The sequence below is a fragment of the Podarcis gaigeae genome (assembly GCF_964106915.1).
Source record: "Podarcis gaigeae genome assembly, chromosome: 6".
Lineage (NCBI taxonomy): Eukaryota > Metazoa > Chordata > Lepidosauria > Squamata > Lacertidae > Podarcis > Podarcis gaigeae.
The window spans coordinates 64,288,918-64,298,223 of NC_139682.1; the positions used below are offsets into that span (position 1 = coordinate 64,288,918).

General features: G+C 39.6%; 1 long non-coding RNA gene across 1 annotated transcript; it reads right to left on the reverse strand.

Moving 5' to 3' along the window:
- Window positions 1–2,945: 2,945 nt before the first annotated feature.
- On the reverse strand, window positions 2,946–8,787 carry LOC310846513. Its single transcript, XR_014565370.1, has 4 exons — window positions 8,660–8,787; window positions 7,672–7,816; window positions 3,450–3,615; window positions 2,946–3,083 (listed from the first exon to the last, which is right to left on the reverse strand). It is a non-coding gene; the product is annotated as an uncharacterized lncRNA (long non-coding RNA).
- Between the last annotated feature and the right edge of the window lie 519 nt (window positions 8,788–9,306).

Consider the following 9,306-nt stretch of genomic DNA (forward strand, 5'->3'; position numbering starts at 1 on the left):
GTGAGGTGAGTGGGGCTGAGAGACTTCAAAGAAGTGTGACTGGCCCAAGGTCACCCAGCAGCTGCATGTGGAGGAGCGGAGAAGCAAACCCGGTTCCCCAGATTACGAGACTACCGCTCTTAATCACTACACCACACTGGCTCTCTCTCTCTCTCTCTCTCTTCTCCCTTCTGCCTTCTATTCAATGAAATAAATGGATTTTTTTGTATGAAAATAGCCATGCCTGTTTATTGACTTGGAAAATTAATTATTTTAAATTAATGTGCTCCTGCACCAAACTCGTCATTCAGTGTGTTAATTCTGCCAAACACATGTTTGAGATTTATAGAGAACCTTTTAAAACTACTTTTGGCTCACTCTAATAGCACACGTTCTGCAGATCTGTTCTAAGCAGAAGGAAGGAAAAGGCCACAAGGCAAACTGAGACCACCTGGCCGCCACTTCTATACATTCAGCACCACTGGCCAAATGTCTACTGAAAAGCTGCTATCCAGGCCCCAAACAGCAGCTAATTGATTTTGAATGTTTCCATTGTAATCACTTTAGCCTGAAGAATACCCTTCCTGCCATGAAATTTCTTAGGAACACTTGTTGCTTCAGATTGCAATTCAGAAAGATTTTATTTGGTGTCATTGTTCTTTCTATTACCATGTAAAAACACACCAGGGATTTGGAAACCAGCTACACAAGAAAGCCAAGACAGAGAGTGTGAATGTTATTTGTGAAAAGGGGAAAACATTTTCCAGTGTTTTACATCTGAGTCTTATCTGAATGCCCAAAAGAGGAAAAATCTTAGAATGCCTTGAAGTTATACTATGTCATGACATTATCTCATTTAGGGGTCTTTGGGGGCAGATCTGTCACTTTCAGTTTCTTTCTCTTGCTCATTTCTCTAATTCAGAATTCCAATTTATTTTTCCAATTCACAAACAAAGCAGTTTGTAATTTTTTAAAAAATAAAAGAGTCATAAAAATTCATTAGCATTTTAGTGAGAATTTCAATTTTGCTTAATACACAGAATATTTGCTAAGCTATTTTCCCTAATATAATACTCCCTGTAATAGCCAGGCATAAACCCTTTGGTCTCTAATGCTATGTAGTACATCAGGAAAAGTTCATGAGTAGGCATGAGTAGAATTTTGTGGATTTGGCCAAGTATCTACCTACTCCAGCATTCAGTTTCTAACAGTGGCCAGTCAGTTGGAGCAGTCTAAATTTGTGCAGAATCCTCATACCAGCAGCAAAATTTCCTGGTGGCCACTAGCACAGAAGCTCTTCTAATCAGCTTGATCCATATTATAAGCAACATTCAAACATTATAGCGCCTTGACGGAGCACTGCAAGATAGTAGCATCGATTTTTAGCCAGATAATTGGCCAAGAGAGTTGTACTGTATATAGGACAATGCCAGGGATGGATGTAATGGAGCCACTTACCAATAGATTTCTGATCATCATAAGTTCTAAAAGCAACCAAACCAAGGTATTTGGATAATACGGATGTATATGGCAAATAGTAATCTCTTATATAGTGGAATGGTAGCTGGCTTTTTTCCCTAGCCTCTATGAAGGAAAACAAAAAGCATCAAGGATGAACAAACATGAAACTATCATAAATCTAGCCTGTCCCAGTCCACAAAAGTCCATTTCTGTGCAAATTCCACTCTTTGTATTTACTTCTCCCTTTATTTATACATCAGTGGAACATAATGATCACTTAGCAAAGTTCTGTTCTCTCTCCTCTTTCTCTAACAAAAAGGCACCCATGATGAGAAGCATCTTTTCTTGGCATCTGACTAGCATTTCTGTAAAAAGAAAGAGAGAGAAAAGTTTACAGTATTGAATGGGGGAAACTGATCCTTTTCAGTGTCATTAGTCATGGCTCCTTGGGGAAAGTCATGCTGGCTCGTCGCTCTAGTACAACATCAAGAGAGGAAGTGCCTTTGGTTTTTTTGTTGCCGACTCGCCGAAGGTACAGAAATTGCTTTTGCTATATCTCTCCCACCCTCCCTTCTCTCTCCTCCCTCCATCCCTTTGTCTCTGGCTGAATAATGAAGCAACGGTTTCAGTTTTAGTGCTCTGGTGCTTTATCTTGTCAAAATAATGTTGCCATTGGTGCTGGTGTAAGCTGCTTTCCTATCCTTTTTGGCCAACCCCCACCCCCGCTTGTTCTGAGGGCTCTATTTGGGTGTGTAGTCTGGTGTTTTCCACTTACGAGTGATATTAAATTGCAGCTACGGTGGCACACAGCCCAGTGGCAGCTCATCTACCAGGGGCTTCTGGGCAGGGTGGCTGGCAGCCCCAGAAGGCTTAGTTCTGTTTGGATAAACTCCACCATCTTTTTGATGTTTGATCTCTGTTGCTTAGATTTGAAAACACAGGCTAGTTATCAAGAGAGAGAGAGAGAGAGAGAGAGAGAGAGAGAGAGAGAAGGAAACAAAAGACCTTCTCAAGGAGATTATGGCACTTATGGCTGCAGAGGAAGCATTACAACAAATATTACTGCATGTAATATTTCAAGGGCTTCTTTTTCTAACTATGATTAGAAAGAGGATATCAGGAATTATTCCAAAGAATGTGGCATGAAGTTGACAGCCAGAGATTTAGAATAAGCACTCCTTTCCTTAAAGCAGTGTTTCCCAACCTTGTGCCTCCAGATGTTTTTGGCCTACAACTCCCATCATCCCTAGCTAGCAAGACCAGTGGTCAGGGATGATGGGAGTTGTAGGCCAAAAACATCTGGAGGCACAAGGTTGGGAAACACTGCCTTAAAGAGCATGCAGACTTAGGGTGCATTCAGATGCGGGGAATTTTTGCCTTGGTTTTCCTGATTATAATGCTAGCTCTTCTTGTCTCATTTTCTAATGTTCTAATGTTCCTGGAGCAGTGCAGTACCTGTTGCAGAACTGTGCCTTTTTGACCAATAGCACGCCACATTAAATATCCCCAACCTTTTCACACACGTGTGCTTCTGTTCCCCATGGAAATTGGCAGGAAAGAACTGTAGGCTGGTAGACCATCCCAAATTTTCTCATTTTGCTCCCAAGATTTCCTGGGTTTATGGGGTTGCAAATGGATTGTTTCTGGAACAAATTAACACAGAAATTAGAACTGAACTTCCACTAGATTCCCCTGTATTTCCAGAAGTGGCTTTTACACCATGTGAAAGCTCAAATTTAATACTGAAATGGACAATGAAATGTTGGGGGGATGGAATAAACTACCATCCAAATGCACCCTTGATAAGGGATACATAGAGAGAAACATAGAAAATGCTAATAAAGAGAAATATACAAGCCAGAAGAATAGCACTTGCATTTTTTCTCATCGGGAAAAGAGACAAAGCACAACTAAGAAAGAGGTTCATCTATTTTCCATTGAAGCCAATGACAACATAATTTGAATGATTCTAGCTACTACCCTAAGACTGAAATACCAAATATACTTACTAGAGAGTAAGTGCCATTGAAAACAGTGAGACCTACTTCTGAGACGAAGTATGCCTAGACTTGCACTACACAGTCTCCTGTCTTGAAAACTGCAGGTGCAAACTACAGAATTGCTTCCATCAGCATGGTTAAACTGCGTTAAAACCTTGGATTGTTTGAAGAAGTTCTATATAGAGTATAAACAGATATTTACATGCATATCTATGGAGAATCAGATTAGAGAAAAAAGTAAGAGTTCAAGAAAAACAGCTGAGGATCACTCCATAGCCTGAAGAAGTCCCAATTAAGTAGAATTACTGTTGCAATTAAGCAGAATCCTTGCCATTAATCACTGAACTCAAATACTCCCTTTGGGTAACACTCTTATTAAAGTTTCTTCATAGCTTATTTTCTTATCTGTCTAGAAACCACACGGATCCCTCCCCCCAAAAGTAAGTTTCCAATATTGTCATGCGTGCATATGCATCTAACTTTGAGCTAAGAGTGCTTCCAATGGAGTCAAGTACATACTTACATTTTTGGAGTATCAGGTGCTAAATGAATAAGTAATTCTTCTTACCAGAAGTGTGATAAATTAAATGGAATGTTATATTGCTGTGTGCTGGAGTCAAGCGTCAACTTTCCCACAGAAAAATGCAAGGAAGTTTAACATTGTGTTCAGCTCATGCTTGATTTTAATAGCAGACCTTAATGTCTATGTCAGAAGCAAATGCAGAATTCAGGCTGGATGGATCTGGAGATTCACCAACTACAGCCAGATGCAAAATGGTGGTACAAGCAGACAGCAAAGCCTCACCACCATTACACCAAGAGCTGGGTCAGATTATTTTTTTATAGAAGGGTAAAACAAACAAGAAGTAACTCTGAAGGTAGTTCACTGCCAAAAGCTGTCAATGTGTTTTGCTTGAAGTAGTCTACGCCAATCATCTCAAACCTGGTACTCTCTAGAAATATGATTTGGACTACAACTTCCATGAGCCCCAGCCAGCATGGCTGTGTTAGCTGGGGCTGGTGGGAGTTGTAGTCCAAAACATCTAGATGGCACTAGATTGAGGAAGGCACCAACAAACAAAATCTTCATAGTAGAGTTGCATTACTAAAATCAATGTAATTGTCACTAACCTGCTTGTTCACATTATAATGAGTCCCATTCTTTTTAAAAATTCAGCATGTGGATATAAGTTGGATATTAATAATATATAGCTCATATGCAATGAAGTACATAGACATATGTTCAGCTTGGGGCAATAGGAATCTGTAACAGTCTCCTCCACTGGTAGTATAATGGGAGTATGTATAACATTAAGAAATGTCAGGCCCAGAACTGCGATCATCTAGATCTGGATGCAGCTATCCTGTGTGGCAAGACACCAGGTTGACAGGCTGAATGGTTTCCTTTCAACTTCTCCTTTGTATCACTTTCTTAACAGTCTTTCAATATATCCTCTGTATGTAAAAGATCAGTAGCAAAAACAATGCAAATGAGGGCATCATGGATGTTGCCACAACACAACACGTCTGTCAAGAATTCTCTTCCAGAACAGGGGTTGAATGAGCACTGTTTCAACAGATGTAGTATCTAGATAATTGCTGTCAAAATTCCTTGGGACCAATATGATTAATCTTGTAAGTTTTCAAGACAAACCTCCCATGCGTTGCTACTTTCAATAGAGTGTCTTATGATAAACAAAATCTTATATCTGCAATGACTATATCCAGTATAGATGCTATGAGGGAAATGTTATGTGTGCTCTTCTTAGTTCATGCAATGTTGGAAATGTACTTGGTCTTTTATTTCTTGTGAGGGCTCAAATATTGAGTAATATTCAGCCATCTTGGATTCATGCATGGCGAGCAGACATCCTACTTGCAAGAGGGGCAACATGACTTTTCTGACACAGATAGGTCACTTTTATCCAAAATAGACTTTTGCTGTTTACATCAATGAGATGCCTATGATGTCAACAAAATCTATATAGCTTATTGGTCAGGGTATAACATGTTACTACACATACCTGATAGAGGATCAAGAAATACAGTCATGGTTCGCAGAGTGATACCTCAGACCAGAGGTCACCAATGTGCACAAATGTCCACAGATGTCTTCTATAGTGCCTACGGTTTCCTCTTCTTCCCCTGTACCCTCCACACTGACATTGGGCTTGAAGTAAGCACTCTTCTATAGCCAATGGAAATCAACTGTGATGTGTTCTTGGTTGGGAGGTATGTGTGGTGCCCAGAAGAGATTCTTTGGTTTGCAAATGTGCTCCCAGCCCCAAAAGGTTGGCAACTCCTGCTTTAGCCATCAGCTTCCAATAAAATAGAATTTTTCATTTGGCCTGCCTGTATTTCAGTTTATCTTTCCTAACAGTTCATTTGACAATAAGTAATATGATTATTAATCTTTCCTGTGTTTTTATAACTGTAGCTTTATGATATGCCAAGTGTTTAAAGTTCACATGACAGGTATAATGAAAGGTTTGGGAAGAAAACACATCATACAGTGGCGAGTTCAACATAATTAGTAGGTGGCAGCTCCTAAAGCTCACTTGGCAGAAATAAATGAGAGCCTATATTGAGGTGATAAGAAAGAAAGAAAGAAAGAAAGAAAGAAAGAAAGAAAGAAAGAAAGAAAGAAAGAAAAGCCTATATTGAGGTGAAGAAAGGAAGAAAGGAAGGAGGAGGGAGGGAAAGGGAAAGGGAAAGGGAAAGGAAGATTTCTGTGCAGATTTTCTTTCTTGTGTGTATCAGGTTCATTAGTTACTTCAGAACAACAACAACAAAAATACTAGTTACAGTACATTGGTGACCTTTTTGGTTTCATGAACCACCTCCTTTCTCCTTAGTGTGGTCAGCACTGACCCAAGCTATCAGCTGACTGGTGACAGTAAGCATTGACCAAAGGGCACCCTGGGAGTCTGTGGCCTGACCTGGACGTAAGTTCACTTAGGCTACCAAAGTGACCCAAATGGACAAGTTCTTCCATAATCCCTGACCATTGGTCATGTGGATATTCAGTCTATAGGTTCTCCATTTCTTGGGATAAGGAAAGAGAATGTATCATATACAGCCAGTTAATGAGAGAGAAGAGTTCGACTGCATAAAGAGCTGGGAGACAGAAGGAGCTTAGAAAGAAAGCAGAGCAGCTTGTAATGTGTGGGTTATGGAAAAAGCATAGGAGCTAAGCAGACAGAGGGAGTAACAGAGAAGTAAGCAAACAACAAACATAGGTTGTATATGCATCCAGGAATAGTTAGATTTAAGAATCCGGACCCAGTGAGTGCAGCTTCCAAAAGGGACTGTTTGATTATGAACATGTCTATGGTTGGGGAGTGTCTTTTCAACACAGCTACCTCAGGATACACGTGAAGGAAAACTTGAAGAAACATCACTCCATGCCAATATCTGCTGAGAGATATTTGGGGATGGAAGAAACTTTTCTACCTCTTGTATTTTATGTCAAGAGAGGAGCTCTCCCTTAATTAACAACCATATTATATGTATCATTTGGTGAGAGAACCTTTCTGCTAGTGCACAGAACAAAGAGGAGTAAATCATTACTTACTTATTTATTTACTGGTAAAAAAAAAACCAAGAATTGTGTGCAACACAATAGTTTGAGGCACACAAATGGATGGGGTGGAATTTGATGCGCCTCACAGAATCCATGTCATAATACAAAACTTTTTTTTAAGATAGAGAAATAAAAAAAATAAAATACTAATGCCCATCACCAGCATCTCAAGAGGACACCTTGAGGGATGCTTTGATGAAAGGGATTTTGAGGATGGGGGCAAATAGTCTCAAAATGAGGTGTCTGGCCATGTGCTGAGCTAGCTAGCATTCATTTTATTCATTTCAGTGGATCATCTGTGGAGTTCTTATGTGGGTTCCATCAGAAATGATGGAAGCTAAAGGCAACTGCAGTGTTTTCTAGACTGTATCCTTTACCTCAAATATATTCAGTGCAAAGCCAACAACCACTACAAAACAAGTGTCTTGCATTTTGTCAGCTTTCTCAAAACCATTTTTAACGGAACAAATCCCAGTAGTTTCAAGAAAATTCTGCTAAATATCAGAATTACGCACAAATAATGTGATGTGCAAACAATCGGAGCCAGGGAAATTGCCCTTAAACTGGCTAAGCCCCATTGACTTCAGTGGGACTGAACACAGAATCACTGACTCATAGAATTGCACAGTTGAAGGGACCCTGCATTACCTGCTAGTGGAAATGGTTCATGGCTTGAAGGCTGCAGCTGCAATCTATAAGCAAGTCGCTTCAGAAGAATGGTAGAGCAGTTTCTCAGAGGTCAATGGAACATCACTGGGATTATTTCCGTCAACGTGGTCTGTGGATTTGCAGTCTGAGCGCCCAACAGAGTAGAAAATTTAAAAGGTCATGCAGTATTTAAAAGGGCCTCTAGTAGCTCTTCTGTATCTCGAACCTTTAAGGGTAACAACTGTGCCTTATTTCAAAGCTGGAAAAAATAATATTTCCAGTAGACTAAACATGCAGCTTCTATTATTGTGGATGTATGAGATTTCAAGCATCCCATGGTGACTATTTAATGTCAAGAACAGATTTATTATGGAATGTATAGAATGGTAGGGGGATGGAAAAGAGACTGGCAGAGTTAAAAGAGATCAAAATGCAATCGAAGTGGCATTCACACAGCAGTTTATTCCATATCCCCAAAGTTTCTCTAATTGTTAATTTCCACATTGTAAGTGGGAAATGGAATAAACAGCTGTGTGGATGCAGAGCTAGTCGAACCTCACCATTCTATGGAGGAACTTTAGCCCTATTCAATCCATAGAGAAGGTTGTATAGATACATACCTTAGAGGACAGAATGAGTGCCTGTAAAAACTTCTCTGACTTTCTTATACCTAATAAAGTTGGGTTCATGTTTGGGCACAGAACCTGTACTTTTAGGCCAGCTGAGATTGATATGTTTTATGGCTATTTCACAGACTGATTTCCAAGTCACATAACCTTGACACAATAAACTCTCTCTCTCTCTCTCTCTCTCTCTCTCTCTCTCTGTGTGTGTGTGTGTGTGTGTGTAGATATATGTAATTTCATTTTGAGACAGCTCTATCTAGGCATATTGGCACCAATTTTAATTGATTACACCACCATTTTCCTCAGCTTTCCTGACAGACATGATACAGTGCTCTACCTCAATCACTTTAAGAGCAACCTACTTCAAAAAGCTTATCATTTCAATTTTTCACACATTCTGTTTGTGGGTGTGGGTGTTCAGTATTTCACTCTTATCTCATCTCACAGCCCACTGCGGTAAGCTGGTATTCCTTAACAATAGCCCTTTTCAATCTCAGACCTAATAAAAAGGGAAAAATGTGTATCACAAGAAGAGAAAGTTGCCTATTTCTTTTTATTATTAAACTCTCCCATTGTTTTACTGATAAAGAAGACTGCCACTTGAAAGGAAGGCTGCCTTTGTATTAGCTGCAATCATTCTGACACTAATGAGAATTCCCCACCATCTCGGTATATACAAGACCCAACTACAAAACATGTACATGGATGATGAATTCAGGTCTTCCACCCCTACTATTCTTACAGAAATCAAGACAGAATTTATTCACAACTCCACTTTTTATTGTAATGCCTTCCCCCCACTTCTTTGCCTTGCAAAGAATTTTGGCCATTGCTATGATTATGCAAATTCTGTGGATCACACCTTAGAATTTCATGCAAACCATATTCTTAAGCAAGAAGTGAGACATGGGGCATATGTTTTTATGTTTCTGCATTAGTTCTGGTCAAAGATATTATTTACATCTCATATGTTAACAACCTTATCAGAATGAATCAGAATGGAACATTG